We start from the raw sequence: 19,811 nt of genomic DNA on the forward strand, positions 1-19,811 counted from the left end.
AACTGGTTTAAGCCAATTATCTAATTAACAAGGTGCAGCTGCAAGCAGAACCTGAGTGAACTCTGTTTCAATCTGGTCTCAAACTCACATTCTCCAACCCAAACGGCAACTGCTAAGTTAATTTGCCAAATAAAAGAAAGTCAAGACTTTAGATAAAACTAACACTTAATTACCTTCAGTCACAAAACTCTCACTTTAGCACTCGAATGCAACCCACGTCAGCACTCCAATGCAAAAACTGATTTCACTGATTATAGTCTCACTGATTATAGTCCCGCTGGCCTCACTGATTATAGTCTCACTGATTATAGTCCCGCTGGTCTCACTGATTATAGACCCACTGGTCTCTGATTACACTCCCACTGGTCTCACTGATTATAGTCTCACTGATTATAGTCCCACTGGTCTCACTGATTATAGACCCACTGGTCTCACTGATTATAGTCCCGCTGGTCTCACTGATTATAGACCCACTGGTCTGACTGATTATAGACCCACTGGTCTCTGATTACACTCCCACGGGTCTCACTGATTATAGTCCCACTGGTCTCACTGATTATAGACCCACCGGTCTCACTGATTATAGTCCCGCTGGTCTCACTGATTATAGACCCACTGGTCTCACTGATTATAGTCCCGCTGGTCTCACTGATTATAGACCCACTGGTCTCACTGATTATAGTCCCACTGGTCTCTGATTACACTCCCACTGGTCTCACTGATTATAGACCCACTGGTCTCACTGATTATAGTCCCGCTGGTCTCACTGATTATAGACCCACTGGTCTCACTGATTATAGTCCCGCTGGTCTCACTGATTATAGACCCACTGGTCTCACTGATTATACTCCCACTGGTCTCTGATTACACTCCCACGGGTCTCACTGATTATAGTCCCACTGGTCTCACTGATTATAGTCCCGCTGGTCTCACTGATTATAGACCCACTGGTCTCACTGATTATAGTCCCACTGGTCTCTGATTACACTCCCACTGGTCTCACTGATTATAGACACACTGGTCTCTGATTACACTCCCACTGGTCTCACTGATTATAGTCCCGCTGGTCTCACTGATTATAGACCCACTGGTCTCTGATTACACTCCCACTGGTCTCACTGATTATAGTCCCACTGGTCTCACTGATTATAGTCCCGCTGGTCTCACTGATTATAGTCCCACTGGTCTCTGATTACACTCCCACTGGTCTCACTGATTACACTCCCACTGGTCTCACTGATTATAGTCCCGCTGGTCTCACTGATTATAGACCCACTGGTCTCTGATTACACTCCCACTGGTCTCACTGATTATAGACCCACTGGTCTCACTGATTATAGTCCCACTGGTCTCACTGATTATAGTCCCGCTGGTCTCACTGATTACACTCCCACTGGTCTCACTGATTATAGTCCCGCTGGTCTCACTGATTATAGACCCACTGGTCTCTGATTACACTCCCACTGGTCTCACTGATTATAGTCCCACTGGTCTCACTGATTATCGTCCCGCTGGTCTCACTGATTATAGACCCACTGGTCTCTGATTACACTCCCACTGGTCTCACTGATTATAGTCCCGCTGGTCTCACTGATTATAGTCCCACTGGTCTCACTGATTATAGACCCACTGGTCTCTGATTACACTCCCACTGGTCTCACTGATTATAGACCCACTGGTCTCACTGATTATAGTTCCACTGGTCTCACTGATTATAGACCCACTGGTCTGACTGATTATAGACCCACTGGTCTCTGATTACACTCCCACGGGTCTCACTGATTATAGTCCCACTGGTCTCACTGATTATAGACCCACTGGTCTCACTGATTATAGTCCCACTGGTCTCTGATTACACTCCCACTGGTCTCACTGATTATAGTCCCGCTGGTCTCACTGATTATAGACCCACTGGTCTCTGATTACACTCCCACTGGTCTCACTGATTATAGTCCCGCTGGTCTCACTGATTATAGACCCACTGGTCTCTGATTACACTCCCACTGGTCTCACTGATTATAGTCCCACTGGTCTCACTGATTACACTCCCACTGGTCTCACTGATTATAGTCCCGCTGGTCTCACTGATTATAGATCCACTGGTCTCTGATTACACTCCCACTGGTCTCACTGATTATAGACCCACTGGTCTCACTGATTATAGTCCCACTGGTCTCACTGATTATAGTCCCGCTGGTCTCACTGATTACACTCCCACTGGTCTCACTGATTATAGTCCCGCTGGTCTCACTGATTATAGACCCACTGGTCTCTGATTACACTCCCACTGGTCTCACTGATTATAGTCCCACTGGTCTCACTGATTATCGTCCCGCTGGTCTCACTGATTATAGACCCACTGGTCTCTGATTACACTCCCACTGGTCTCACTGATTATAGACCCACTGGTCTCTGATTACACTCCCACTGGTCTCACTGATTATAGACCCACTGGTCTGACTGATTATAGACCCACTGGTCTCACTGATTATAGACCCACTGGTCTCACTGATTATAGACCCACTGGTCTCACTGATTATAGTCTCACTGATTATAGACCCACTGGTCTCACTGATTACAGTCTCACTGATTATAGACCCACTGGTCTCACTGATTATAGTCTCACTGATTATAGACCCACTGGTCTCACTGATTACAGTTTCACTGATTATAGACCCACTGGTCTCACTGATTATAGACCCACTGGTCTCACTGATTATAGACCCGCTGGTCTCACTGATTATAGTCTCACTGATTATAGACCCACTGGTCTGACTGATTATAGACCCACTGGTCTGACTGATTATAGACCCACTGGTCTCACTGATTATAGACCCACTGGTCTCACTGATTATAGTCCCACTGGTCTCACTGATTATAGTCCCACTGGTCTGACTGATTATAGACCCACTGGTCTGACTGATTATAGACCCACTGGTCTCACTGATTATAGACCCACTGGTCTCACTGATTATAGACCCACTGGTCTCACTGATTATAGTCCCACTGGTCTCTGATTACACTCCCACTGGTCTCACTGATTATAGACCCACTGGTCTCTGATTACACTCCCACTGGTCTGACTGATTATAGACCCACTGGTCTCTGATTACACTCCCACTGGTCTGACTGATTATAGACCCACTGGTCTGACTGATTATAGACCCACTGGTCTCACTGATTATAGACCCACTGGTCTCACTGATTATAGACCCACTGGTCTCACTGATTATAGTCCCACTGGTCTCACTGATTATAGACCCACTGGTCTCACTGATTATAGTCCCGCTGGTCTCACTGATTATAGACCCACTGGTCTCACTGATTATAGACCCGCTGGTCTCACTGATTATAGTCCCACTGGTCTCACTGATTATAGACCCGCTGGTCTCACTGATTATAGACCCACTGGTCTCACTGATTATAGACACACTGGTCTGACTGATTATAGACCCACTGGTCTCACTGATTATAGTCTCACTGATTATAGACCCACTGTTCTCACTGATTATAGACCCGCTGGTCTCACTGATTATAGACCCACTGGTCTCACTGATTATAGACCCACTGGTCTCACTGATTATAGTCTCACTGATTATAGACCCACTGTTCTCACTGATTATAGACCCGCTGGTCTCACTGATTATAGACCCACTGGTCTCACTGATTATAGACCCGCTGGTCTCACTGATTATAGACCCGCTGGTCTCACTGATTATAGACCCGCTGGTCTCACTGATTATAGACCCACTGGTCTCACTGATTATAGTCGCACTGGTCTCACTGATTATAGTCTCACTGATTATAGACCCACTGGTCTCACTGATTATAGACCCGCTGGTCTCACTGATTATAGTCGCACTGGTCTCACTGATTATAGACCCACTGGTCTCACTGATTATAGACCCACTGGTCTCACTGATTATAGACCCACTGGTCTCACTGATTATAGACCCACTGGTCTCACTGATTATAGACCCGCTGGTCTCACTGATTATAGTCGCACTGGTCTCACTGATTATAGACCCACTGGTCTCACTGATTATAGACCCACTGGTCTCACTGATTATAGTCGCACCGGTCTCACTAATTATAGACCCACTGGTCTCACTGATTATAGTCTCACTGATTATAGACCCACTGGTCTCACTGATTATAGACCCACTGGTCTCACTGATTATAGTCGCACTGGTCTCACTGATTATAGACCCACTGGTCTCACTGATTATAGACCCACTGGTCTCACTGATTATAGACCCACTGGTCTCACTGATTATAGACCCACTGGTCTCACTGATTATAGACCCACTGGTCTCTGATTATAGACCCACTGGTCTCACTGATTATAGTCCCACTGGTCTCACTGATTATAGTCCCACTGGTCTCACTGATTATAGACCCACTGGTCTCACTGATTATAGACCCACTGGTCTCACTGATTATAGACCCACTGGTCTCACTGATTATAGACCCGCTGGTCTCACTGATTATAGACCCACTGGTCTCACTGATTATAGTCGCACTGGTCTCACTGATTATAGACCCACTGGTCTCACTGATTATAGACCCGCTGGTCTCACTGATTATAGACCCACTGGTCTCACTGATTATAGACCCACTGGTCTCACTGATTATAGACCCACTGGTCTCACTGATTATAGACCCACTGGTCTCACTGATTATAGACCCACTGGTCTCACTGATTATAGTCGCACTGGTCTCACTGATTATAGACCCACTGGTCTCACTGATTATAGACCCACTGGTCTCACTGATTATAGTCGCACTGGTCTCACTGATTATAGACCCACTGGTCTCACTGATTATAGACCCACTGGTCTCACTGATTATCGACCCACTGGTCTCACTGATTATAGACCCACTGGTCTGACTGATTATAGACCCACTGGTCTGACTGATTATAGACCCACTGGTCTCACTGATTATAGACCCACTGGTCTCACTGATTATAGACCCACTGGTCTCACTGATTATAGTCTCACTGATTATAGACCCACTGGTCTCACTGATTATAGACCCACTGGTCTCACTGATTATAGACCCACTGGTCTCACTGATTATAGTCGCACTGGTCTCACTGATTATAGACCCACTGGTCTCACTGATTAGAGACCCACTGGTCTCACTGATTATAGACCCACTGGTCTCACTGATTATAGACCCACTGGTCTCACTGATTATAGACCCACTGGTCTCACTGATTATAGTCTCACTGATTATAGACCCACTGGTCTCACTGATTATAGACCCACTGGTCTCACTGATTATAGTCCCACTGGTCTCACTGATTATAGTCGCACTGGTCTCACTGATTATAGACCCACTGGTCTCACTGATTATAGACCCACTGGTCTCACTGATTATAGTCTCACTGATTATAGTCGCACTGGTCTCACTGATTATAGACCCACTGGTCTCACTGATTATAGACCCACTGGTCTCACTGATTATAGACCCACTGGTCTCACTGATTATAGTCTCACTGATTATAGTCGCACTGGTCTCACTGATTATAGACCCACTGGTCTCACTGATTATAGACCCACTGGTCTCACTGATTATAGACCCACTGGTCTCACTGATTATAGACCCACTGGTCTCACTGATTATAGACCCACTGGTCTCACTGATTATAGTCTCACTGATTATAGACCCACTGGTCTCACTGATTGTAGTCGCACTGGTCTCACTGATTATAGTCGCACTGGTCTCACTGATTATAGTCGCACTGGTCTCACTGATTATAGACCCACTGGTCTCACTGATTATAGTCGCACTGGTCTCACTGATTATAGACCCACTGTTCTCACTGATTATAGTCTCACTGATTATAGACCCACTGGTCTCACTGATTATAGACCCACTGGTCTCACTGATTATAGACCCACTGTTCTCACTGATTATAGTCTCACTGATTATAGACCCACTGGTCTCACTGATTATAGTCGCACTGGTCTCACTGATTATAGACCCACTGGTCTCACTGATTATAGACCCACTGGTCTCACTGATTATAGACCCACTGTTCTCACTGATTATAGTCTCACTGATTATAGACCCACTGGTCTCACTGATTATAGACCCACTGGTCTCACTGATTATAGACCCACTGTTCTCACTGATTATAGTCTCACTGATTATAGACCCACTGGTCTCACTGATTATAGACCCACTGGTCTCTCTGATTATAGACCCACTGGTCTCACTGATTATAGACCCACTGGTCTCACTGATTATAGACCCACTGGTCTCCCTGATTATAGACCCACTGGTCTCACTGATTATAGACCCACTGGTCTCACTGATTATAGACCCACTGGTCTCACTGATTATAGACCCACTGGTCTCACTGATTATAGACCCACTGGTCTCACTGATTATAGACCCACTGGTCTCACTGATTACAGTCTCACTGATTACAGTCTCACTGATTACAGTCTCACTGATTATAGACCCACTGGTCTCACTGATTACAGTCTCACTGATTATAGACCCACTGGTCTCACTGATTATAGACCCACTGGTCTCACTGATTATAGACCCACTGGTCTCACTGATTATAGACCCACTGGTCTCACTGATTATAGACCCACTGGTCTCACTGATTATAGTCTCACTGATTATAGACCCACTGGTCTCACTGATTACAGTCTCACTGATTATAGACCCACTGGTCTCACTGATTATAGACCCACTGGTCTCACTGATTATAGACCCACTGGTCTCACTGATTATAGTCTCACTGATTATAGACCCACTGGTCTCACTGATTACAGTCTCACTGATTATAGACCCACTGGTCTCACTGATTATAGTCTCACTGATTATAGACCCACTGGTCTCACTGATTACAGTCTCACTGATTATAGACCCACTGGTCTCACTGATTATAGACCCACTGGTCTCACTGATTATAGACCCACTGGTCTCACTGATTATAGACCCACTGGTCTCACTGATTATAGTCTCACTGATTATAGACCCACTGGTCTCACTGATTACAGTCTCACTGATTATAGACCCACTGGTCTCACTGATTATAGACCCACTGGTCTCACTGACTATAGACCCACTGGTCTCACTGATTATAGTCTCACTGATTATAGACCCACTGGTCTCACTGATTACAGTCTCACTGATTATAGACCCACTGGTCTCACTGATTATAGTCTCACTGATTATAGACCCACTGGTCTCACTGATTATAGACCCACTGGTCTCACTGATTATAGTCTCACTGATTATAGACCCACTGGTCTCACTGATTACAGTCTCACTGATTATAGACCCACTGGTCTCACTGATTATAGACCCACTGGTCTCACTGATTATAGTCTCACTGATTATAGACCCACTGGTCTCACTGATTACAGTCTCACTGATTATAGACCCACTGGTCTCACTGATTATAGACCCACTGGTCTCACTGATTATAGTCTCACTGATTATAGACCCACTGGTCTCACTGATTATAGACCCACTGGTCTCACTGATTATAGACCCACTGGTCTCACTGATTATAGTCTCACTGATTATAGACCCACTGGTCTCACTGATTATAGACCCACTGGTCTCACTGATTATAGACCCACTGGTCTCACTGATTATAGACCCGCTGGTCTCACTGATTATAGTCTCACTGATTATAGACCCACTGGTCTCACTGATTATAGACCCACTGGTCTCACTGATTATAGTCTCACTGATTATAGACCCACTGGTCTCACTGATTATAGACCCACTGGTCTCACTGATTATAGACCCACTGGTCTCACTGATTATAGTCTCACTGATTATAGACCCACTGGTCTCACTGATTATAGACCCACTGGTCTCACTGATTATAGTCTCACTGATTATAGACCCACTGGTCTCACTGATTATAGACCCACTGGTCTCACTGATTATAGACCCACTGGTCTCACTGATTATAGTCTCACTGATTATAGACCCACTGGTCTCACTGATTATAGACCCACTGGTCTCACTGATTATAGACCCACTGGTCTCACTGATTATAGTCTCACTGATTATAGACCCACTGGTCTCACTGATTATAGACCCACTGGTCTCACTGATTACAGTCTCACTGATTATAGACCCACTGGTCTCACTGATTATAGACCCACTGGTCTCACTGATTATAGACCCACTGGTCTCACTGATTATAGACCCACTGGTCTCACTGATTATAGACCCGCTGGTCTCACTGATTATAGACCCACTGGTCTCACTGATTACAGTCTCACTGATTATAGACCCGCTGGTCTCACTGATTATAGACCCACTGGTCTCACTGATTATAGACCCACTGGTCTCACTGATTATAGTCGCACTGGTCTCACTGATTATAGTCGCACTGGTCTCACTGATTATAGACCCACTGGTCTCACTGATTATAGACCCTCTGGTCTCACTGATTATAGACCCACTGTTCTCACTGATTATAGTCTCACTGATTATAGACCCACTGGTCTCACTGATTATAGACCCACTGGTCTCACTGATTATAGACCCACTGTTCTCACTGATTATAGTCTCACTGATTATAGACCCACTGGTCTCACTGATTATAGACCCACTGGTCTCTCTGATTATAGACCCACTGGTCTCACTGATTATAGACCCACTGGTCTCACTGATTATAGACCCACTGGTCTCCCTGATTATAGTCTCACTGATTATAGACCCACTGGTCTCACTGATTATAGACCCACTGGTCTCACTGATTATAGTCCCACTGGTCTCACTGATTATAGACCCACTGGTCTCACTGATTATAGACCCACTGGTCTCACTGATTATAGACCCACTGGTCTCACTGATTACAGTCTCACTGATTACAGTCTCACTGATTACAGTCTCACTGATTATAGACCCACTGGTCTCACTGATTACAGTCTCACTGATTATAGACCCACTGGTCTCACTGATTATAGACCCACTGGTCTCACTGATTATAGACCCACTGGTCTCACTGATTATAGACCCACTGGTCTCACTGATTATAGTCTCACTGATTATAGACCCACTGGTCTCACTGATTACAGTCTCACTGATTATAGACCCACTGGTCTCACTGATTATAGACCCACTGGTCTCACTGATTATAGACCCACTGGTCTCACTGATTATAGTCTCACTGATTATAGACCCACTGGTCTCACTGATTACAGTCTCACTGATTATAGACCCACTGGTCTCACTGATTATAGTCTCACTGATTATAGACCCACTGGTCTCACTGATTACAGTCTCACTGATTATAGACCCACTGGTCTCACTGATTATAGACCCACTGGTCTCACTGATTATAGACCCACTGGTCTCACTGATTATAGACCCACTGGTCTCACTGATTATAGTCTCACTGATTATAGACCCACTGGTCTCACTGATTACAGTCTCACTGATTATAGACCCACTGGTCTCACTGATTATAGACCCACTGGTCTCACTGACTATAGACCCACTGGTCTCACTGATTATAGTCTCACTGATTATAGACCCACTGGTCTCACTGATTACAGTCTCACTGATTATAGACCCACTGGTCTCACTGATTATAGTCTCACTGATTATAGACCCACTGGTCTCACTGATTATAGACCCACTGGTCTCACTGATTATAGTCTCACTGATTATAGACCCACTGGTCTCACTGATTACAGTCTCACTGATTATAGACCCACTGGTCTCACTGATTATAGACCCACTGGTCTCACTGACTATAGACCCACTGGTCTCACTGATTATAGTCTCACTGATTATAGACCCACTGGTCTCACTGATTACAGTCTCACTGATTATAGACCCACTGGTCTCACTGATTATAGACCCACTGGTCTCACTGATTATAGTCTCACTGATTATAGACCCACTGGTCTCACTGATTATAGACCCACTGGTCTCACTGATTATAGACCCACTGGTCTCACTGATTATAGACCCACTGGTTTCACTGATTATAGTCTCACTGATTATAGACCCACTGGTCTCACTGATTATAGACCCACTGGTCTCACTGATTATAGACCCACTGGTCTCACTGATTATAGACCCGCTGGTCTCACTGATTATAGTCTCACTGATTATAGACCCACTGGTCTCACTGATTATAGACCCACTGGTCTCACTGATTATAGTCTCACTGATTATAGACCCACTGGTCTCACTGATTATAGACCCACTGGTCTCACTGATTATAGACCCACTGGTCTCACTGATTATAGTCTCACTGATTATAGACCCACTGGTCTCACTGATTATAGACCCACTGGTCTCACTGATTATAGTCTCACTGATTATAGACCCACTGGTCTCACTGATTATAGACCCACTGGTCTCACTGATTATAGACCCACTGGTCTCACTGATTATAGTCTCACTGATTATAGACCCACTGGTCTCACTGATTATAGACCCACTGGTCTCACTGATTATAGACCCACTGGTCTCACTGATTATAGTCTCACTGATTATAGACCCACCGGTCTCACTGATTATAGTCTCACTGATTATAGACCCACTGGTCTCACTGATTATAGACCCACTGGTCTCACTGATTACAGTCTCACTGATTATAGACCCACTGGTCTCACTGATTATAGACCCACTGGTCTCACTGATTATAGATCCATTGGTCTCACTGATTATAGACCCACCGGTCTCACTGATTATAGACCCACCGGTCTCACTGATTATAGACCCACTGGTCTCACTGATTATAGTCTCACTGATTATAGACCCACTGGTCTCACTGATTATAGACCCACTGGTCTCACTGATTACAGTCTCACTGATTATAGACCCACTGGTCTCACTGATTATAGACCCACTGGTCTCACTGATTATAGACCCGCTGGTCTCACTGATTATAGACCCACTGGTCTCACTGATTACAGTCTCACTGATTATAGACCCGCTGGTCTCACTGATTATAGACCCACTGGTCTCACTGATTATAGACCCACTGGTCTCACTGATTATAATCCCACTGGTCTCACTGATTATAGACCCACCGGTCTCACTGATTATAGACCCACTGGTCTCACTGATTACAGTCTCACTGATTAGAGACCCACTGGTCTCACTGATTACAGTCTCACTGATTAGAGACCCACTGGTCTCACTGATTACAGTCTCACTGATTAGAGACCCACTGGTCTCACTGATTATAGACCCACTGGTCTCACTGATTATAGTCCCACTGGTCTCACTGATTATAGACCCACTGGTCTCACTGATTATAGTCCCACTGGTCTCACTGATTATAGACCCACCGGTCTCACTGATTATAGACCCACTGGTCTCACTGATTACAGTCTCACTGATTATAGACCCACTGGTCTCACTGATTACAGTCTCACTGATTATAGACCCACTGGTCTCACTGATTACAGTCTCACTGATTATAGTCCCACTGGTCTCACTGATTATAGACCCACTGGTTTCACTGATTATAGTCCCACTGGTCTCACTGATTATAGACCCACCGGTCTCACTGATTATAGACCCGCTGGTCTCACTGATTATAGTCTCACTGATTATAGACCCACTGGTTTCACTGATTATAGTCCCACTGGTCTCACTGATTATAGACCCACTGGTTTCACTGATTATAGTCCCACTGGTCTCACTGATTATAGTCCCACTGGTCTCACTGATTATAGACCCACTGGTTTCACTGATTATAGTCCCACTGGTCTCACTGATTATAGACCCACTGGTTTCACTGATTATAGTCCCACTGGTCTCACTGATTATAGACCCACTGGTTTCACTGATTATAGTCCCACTGGTCTCACTGATTATAGACCCACTGGTCTCACTGATTATAGACCCACTGTTCTCACTGATTACAGTCTCACTGATTATAGTCCCACTGGTCTCACTGATTATAGACCCACTGGTTTCACTGATTATAGACCCACCGGTCTCACTGATTATAGACCCACTGGTCTCACTGATTATAGACCCACTGGTTTCACTGATTATAGTCCCACTGGTCTCACTGATTATAGACCCACTGGTCTCACTGATTACAGTCTCACTGATTATAGACCCACTGGTCTCACTGATTACAGTCTCACTGATTATAGACCCACTGGTCTCACTGATTATAGTCTCACTGATTATAGTCCCACTGGTCTCACTGATTATAGACCCACTGGTTTCACTGATTATAGACCCACTGGTCTCACTGATTATAGTCTCACTGATTATAGTCCCACTGGTCTCACTGATTATAGACCCACTGGTTTCACTGATTATAGACCCACTGGTCTCACTGATTACAGTCTCACTGATTATAGACCCACTGGTCTCACTGATTATAGTCTCACTGATTATAGTCCCACTGGTCTCACTGATTATAGACCCACTGGTCTCACTGATTATAGACCCACCGGTCTCACTGATTATAGACCCACTGGTTTCACTGATTATAGTCCCACTGGTCTCACTGATTATAGACCCACTGGTCTCACTGATTATAGACCCACTGGTCTCACTGATTATAGACCCACTGGTCTCACTGATTACAGTCTCACTGATTATAGTCCCACTGGTCTCACTGATTATAGACCCACTGGTCTCACTGATTATAGACCCACTGGTCTCACTGATTATAGACCCACTGGTCTCACTGATTACAGTCTCACTGATTATAGTCCCACTGGTCTCACTGATTATAGACCCACTGGTTTCACTGATTATAGTCCCACTGGTCTCACTGATTATAGACCCACTGGTCTCACTGATTACAGTCTCACTGATTATAGTCCCACTGGTCTCACTGATTATAGACCCACTGGTTTCACTGATTATAGTCCCACTGGTTTCACTGATTATAGTCCCACTGGTCTCACTGATTACAGTCTCACTGATTATAGACCCACTGGTCTCACTGATTACAGTCTCACTGATTATAGACCCACTGGTCTCACTGATTATAGTCTCACTGATTATAGACCCACTGGTTTCACTGATTATAGTCTCACTGATTATAGACCCACTGGTCTCACTGATTATAGACCCACTGGTTTCACTGATTATAGTCCCACTGGTCTCACTGATTATAGACCCGCTGGTCTCACTGATTATAGTCTCACTGATTATAGACCCACTGGTCTCACTGATTATAGACCCACTGGTTTCACTGATTATAGTCCCACTGGTCTCACTGATTATAGACCCACTGGTCTCACTGATTATAGACCCACTGGTTTCACTGATTATAGTCCCACTGGTCTCACTGATTATAGACCCGCTGGTCTCACTGATTATAGTCTCACTGATTATAGACCCACTGGTCTCACTGATTATAGACCCGCTGGTCTCACTGATTATAGTCTCAATGATTATAGACCCACTGGTTTCACTGATTATAGTCCCACTGGTCTCACTGATTATAGACCCACTGGTCTCACTGATTATAGACCCACTGGTCTCACTGATTATAGACCCACTGGTCTCACTGATTATAGTCCCACTGGTCTCACTGATTATAGACCCACCGGTCTCACTGATTATAGACCCACTGATTATAGACCCACTGGTCTCACTGATTATAGACCCACTGGTCTCACTGATTATAGACCCACTGGTCTCACTGATTATAGACCCACTGGTCTCACTGATTATAGTCCCACTGGTCTCACTGATTATAGACCCACCGGTCTCACTGATTATACACCCACTGGTCTCACTGATTATAGTCTCACTGATTATAGTCCCACCGGTCTCACTGATTATAGACCCACTGGTCTCACTGATTATAGACCCACTGGTCTCACTGATTATAGACCCACTGGTCTCACTGATTATAGACCCACTGGTCTCACTGATTATAGACCCACTGGTCTCACTGATTATAGTCCCACTGGTCTCACTGATTATAGACCCACTGGTCTCACTGATTATAGTCCCACTGGTCTCACTGATTATAGACCCACTGGTTTCACTGATTATAGTCCCACTGGTCTCACTGATTATAGACCCGCTGGTCTCACTGATTATAGTCTCACTGATTATAGACCCACTGGTCTCACTGATTATAGACCCGCTGGTCTCACTGATTATAGTCTCACTGATTATAGACCCACTGGTCTCACTGATTATAGACCCACCGGTCTCACTGATTATAGACCCACTGGTCTCACTGATTACAGTCTCACTGATTATAGTCCCACTGGTCTCACTGATTATAGACCCGCTGGTCTCACTGATTATAGACCCGCTGGTCTCACTGATTATAGACCCACTGGTCTCACTGATTATAGACCCACTGGTCTCACTGATTATAGACCCACCGGTCTCACTGATTATAGACCCACTGGTCTCACTGATTATAGTCTCACTGATTATAGACCCACTGGTCTCACTGATTATAGTCTCACTGATTATAGACCCACTGGTTTCACTGATTATAGTCCCACTGGTCTCACTGATTATAGACCCACTGGTTTCACTGATTATAGTCCCACTGGTCTCACTGATTATAGACCCACCGGTCTCACTGATTATAGACCCACTGGTCTCACTGATTATAGACCCACTGGTCTCACTGATTATAGACCCACTGGTCTCACTGATTATAGTCTTACTGATTATAGACCCACTGGTCTCACTGATTATAGTCTCACTGATTATAGACCCACTGGTCTCACTGATTACAGTCTCACTGATTATAGACCCACTGGTCTCACTGATTATAGTCTCACTGATTATAGACCCACTGGTCTCACTGATTATAGACCCACTGGTCTCACTGATTATAGACCCACTGGTCTCACTGATTATAGACCCACTGGTCTCACTGATTATAGTCTCACTGATTATAGACCCACTGGTCTCACTGATTATAGACCCACTGGTCTCACTGATTATAGTCTCACTGATTATAGTCCCACTGGTCTCACTGATTATAGACCCACCGGTCTCACTGATTATAGACCCACTGGTCTCACTGATTACAGTCTCACTGATTATAGACCCACTGGTCTCACTGATTATAGTCTCACTGATTATAGACCCACTGGTCTCACTGATTATAGACCCACTGGTCTCACTGATTATAGACCCACTGGTCTCACTGATTATAGACCCACTGTTCTCACTGATTATAGACCCACCGGTCTCACTGATTATAGACCCACTGGTCTCACTGATTACAGTCTCACTGATTATAGACCCACTGGTCTCACTGATTATAGTCCCACTGGTCTCACTGATTATAGACCCACCGGTCTCACTGATTATAGACCCGCTGGTCTCACTGATTATCGACCCACTGGTCTCACTGATTATAGACCCACTGGTCTCACTGATTATAGACCCGCTGGTCTCACTGATTATAGATCCACTGGTCTCACTGATTATAGACCCGCTGGTCTCACTGATTATAGATCCACTGGTCTCACTGATTATAGACCCACTGGTCTCACTGATTATAGACCCACTGGTTTCACTAATTCACACTGTTTATAGTCGCACTGGTCTCACTGATTATAGACCCACTGGTCTCACTGATTCACACTGTTTATAGTCCCACTCGTTTCACTGATTCACACTGTTTATAGTCTCACTGGTCTCACTGATTCACACTGTTTATAGTCCCACTGGTTTCACTGATTCACACTGTTTATAGTCGCACTGGTCTCACTGTTTATAGTCCCACTGGTTTCACTGATTATAGACCCGCTGGTCTCACTGATTATAGTCCCACTGGTCTCACTGATTATAGTCGCACTGGTCTCACTGATTATAGTCGCACTGGTCTCACTGTTTATAGTCGCACTGGTCTCACTGATTATAGTCGCACTGGTCTCACTGATTATAGTCGCACTGGTCTCACTGATTATAGACCCGCTGGTCTCACTGATTATAGTCCCACTGGTCTCACTGATTTACACTGTTTATTGTCCCACTGGTTTCACTGATTCACACTGTTTATAGTCTCACTGGTCTCACTGATTCACACTGTTTATAGTCCCACTGGTCTCACTGATTTACACTGTTTATTGTCCCACTGGTTTCACTGATTCACACTGTTTATAGTCTCACTGGTCTCACTGATTCACACTGTTTATAGTCCCACTGGTTTCACTGATTCACACTGTTTATAGTCGCACTGGTCTCACTGTTTATAGTCCCACTGGTTTCACTGATTCACACTGTTTATAGTCGCACTGGTCTCACTGATTATAGTCGCACTGGTCTCACTGATTATAGACCCACTGGTCTCACTGATTATAGACCCGCTGGTCTCACTGATTATAGTCCCGCTGGTCTCACTGATTATAGACCCGCCGGTCTCACTGATTATAGACCCGCTGGTCTCACTGATTATAGACCCGCCGGTCTCACTGATTATAGTCGCACTGGTCTCCCTGATTATAGTTTCACTGATTATAGACCCACTGGTCTCACTGATTATAGTCCCGCCGGTCTCACTGATTATAGACCCACTGGTCTCACTGATTATAGTCCCGCCGGTCTCACTGATTATAGACCCACCGGTCTCACTGACTATAGTCCCACCGGTCTCACTGATTATAGACCCGCCGGTCTCACTGATTATAGACCCGCCGGTCTCACTGATTATAGACCCGCCGGTCTCACTGATTATAGTCGCACTGGTCTCACTGATTATAGACCCGCCGGTCTCACTGATTATAGTCCCACCGGTCTCACTGATTATAGACCCGCCGGTCTCACTGATTATAGACCCGCCGGTCTCACTGATTATAGACCCACTGGTCTCACTGATTATAGACCCACTGGTCTCACTGATTATAGACCCACCGGTCTCACTGATTATAGACCCACTGGTCTCACTGATTATAGACCCGCCGGTCTCACTGATTACAGACCCACTGGTCTCACTGATTATAGTCCCACCGGTCTCCCTGATTACAGACCCACTGGTCTCACTGATTATAGACCCACTGGTCTCACTGATTACAGACCCACTGGTCTCACTGATTATAGTCCCACCGGTCTCCCTGATTACAGACCCACTGGTCTCACTGATTATAGACCCACTGGTCTCACTGATTACAGACCCACTGGTCTCACTGATTATAGTCCCACCGGTCTCCCTGATTACAGACCCACTGGTCTCACTGATTATAGACCCACTGGTCTCACTGATTACAGACCCACTGGTCTCACTGATTATAGTCCCACCGGTCTCCCTGATTACAGACCCACTGGTCTCACTGATTATAGACCCACTGGTCTCACTGATTACAGACCCACTGGTCTCACTGATTATAGACCCACTGGTCTCACTGATTATAGACCCACTGGTCTCACTGATTATAGTCCCACCGGTCTCCCTGATTATAGACCCGCTGGTCTCACTGATTATAGACCCACTGGTCTCCCTGATTATAGACCCACTGGTCTCACTGATTATAGACCCACTGGTCTCACTGATTATAGACCCACTGGTCTCACTGATTATAGTCGCACTGGTCTCACTGATTATAGTCTCACTGATTATAGACCCACTGGTCTCACTGATTATAGTCCCGCTGGTCTCACTGATTATAGACCCGCTGGTCTCACTGATTATAGTCCCACCGGTCTCCCTGATTATAGACCCGCTGGTCTCACTGATTATAGTCCCACCGGTCTCCCTGATTATAGACCCGCTGGTCTCACTGATTATAGACCCACTGGTCTCCCTGATTATAGACCCACTGGTCTCACTGATTATAGACCCACTGGTCTCACTGATTATAGTCGCACTGGTCTCACTGATTATAGTCTCACTGATTATAGACCCACTGGTCTCACTGATTATAGACCCGCTGGTCTCACTGATTATAGACCCGCTGGTCTCACTGATTATAGACCCACTGGTCTCACTGATTATAGACCCGCTGGTCTCACTGATTATAGACCCACTGGTCTCACTGATTATCGACCCGCTGGTCTCACTGATTATAGACCCACTGGTCTCACTGATTATAGACCCGCTGGTCTCACTGATTATAGACCCGCTGGTCTCACTGATTATAGACCCACTGGTCTCACTGATTATAGACCCACTGGTCTCACTGATTATAGACCCACTGGTCTCACTGATTATCGACCCGCTGGTCTCACTGATTATAGACCCACTGGTCTCACTGATTATAGACCCACTGGTTTCACTAATTCACACTGTTTATAGTCGCACTGGTCTCACTGATTATAGTCGCACTGGTCTCACTGATTATAGTCGCACTGGTCTCACTGATTATAGACCCACTGGTCTCACTGATTATAGACCCACTGGTCTCACTGATTATAGACCCGCCGGTCTCACTGATTAAAGTCGCACTGGTCTCACTGATTATAGACCCACTGGTCTCCCTGATTATAGTCTCACTGACTATAGTCCCACCGGTCTCACTGACTATATTCCCACCGGTCTCACTGATTATAGACCCGCCGGTCTCACTGATTGTAGACCCGCCGGTCTCACTGATTATAGACCCACTGGTCTCACTGATTATAGTCCCACTGGTCTCACTGATTATAGTCCCACCGGTCTCACTGATTATAGACCCGCCGGTCTCACTGATTGTAGACCCGCCGGTCTCACTGATTATAGACCCGCCGGTCTCACTGATTATAGACCCACCGGTCTCACTGACTATAGTCCCACCGGTCTCACTGATTATAGACCCGCCGGTCTCACTGATTGTAGACCCGCCGGTCTCACTGATTATAGTCCCACTGGTCTCACTGATTATAGACCCGCCGGTCTCACTGATTATAGACCCTCTGGTCTCACTGATTATAGACCCACCGGTCTCACTGATTATAGACCCGCCGGTCTCACTGATTATAGACCCGCCGGTCTCACTGATTATAGACCCTCTGGTCTCACTGATTGTAGACCCGCCGGTCTCACTGATTATAGTCCCACTGGTCTCACTGATTATAGACCCGCCGGTCTCACTGACTATAGTCCCACCGGTCTCACTGATTGTAGACCCGCCGGTCTCACTGATTATAGTCCCACTGGTCTCACTGATTATAGACCCGCCGGTCTCACTGATTATAGACCCTCTGGTCTCACTGATTATAGACCCGCCGGTCTCACTGATTATAGTCCCACCGGTCTCACTGACTATAGTCCCACCGGTCTCACTGATTATAGACCCGCCGGTCTCACTGATTGTAGACCCGCCGGTCTCACTGATTATAGTTCCACTGGTCTCACTGATTATAGACCCGCCGGTCTCACTGATTATAGACCCTCTGGTCTCACTGATTATAGACCCACCGGTCTCACTGATTATAGACCCACTGGTCTCACTGATTATAGACCCGCCGGTCTCACTGATTATAGACCCACTGGTCTCACTGATTATAGACCCACTGGTCTCACTGATTATAGTCCCACCGGTCTCACTGACTATAGTCCCACCGGTCTCACTGATTATAGACCCGCCGGTCTCACTGATTGTAGACCCGCCGGTCTCACTGATTATAGTTCCACTGGTCTCACTGATTATAGACCCGCCGGTCTCACTGATTATAGACCCTCTGGTCTCACTGATTATAGACCCACTGGTCTCACTGATTATAGACCCGCCGGTCTCACTGATTATAGACCCGCCGGTCTCACTGATTATAGTCCCACTGGTCTCACTGATTATAGACCCGCCGGTCTCACTGATTATAGACCCTCTGGTCTCACTGATTATAGACCCACTGGTCTCACTGATTATAGACCCGCCGGTCTCACTGATTATAGTCGCACTGGTCTCACTGATTATAGTCCCACT

The 19,811-nt window shown here is 45.7% G+C and overlaps 1 protein-coding gene across 4 annotated transcripts in view; it reads left to right on the top strand.

Moving 5' to 3' along the window:
* Nucleotides 1-19,811, top strand: part of LOC137359321 (glutamine-rich protein 2-like) — a 399,372-nt gene that overhangs the window by 169,267 nt on the left and 210,294 nt on the right. The gene's annotated exons all lie outside the window — the stretch shown is intronic.

Source organism: Heterodontus francisci, unplaced genomic scaffold (genome assembly GCF_036365525.1).
Source record: "Heterodontus francisci isolate sHetFra1 unplaced genomic scaffold, sHetFra1.hap1 HAP1_SCAFFOLD_524, whole genome shotgun sequence".
Classification (NCBI taxonomy): Eukaryota; Metazoa; Chordata; class Chondrichthyes; order Heterodontiformes; family Heterodontidae; genus Heterodontus; species Heterodontus francisci.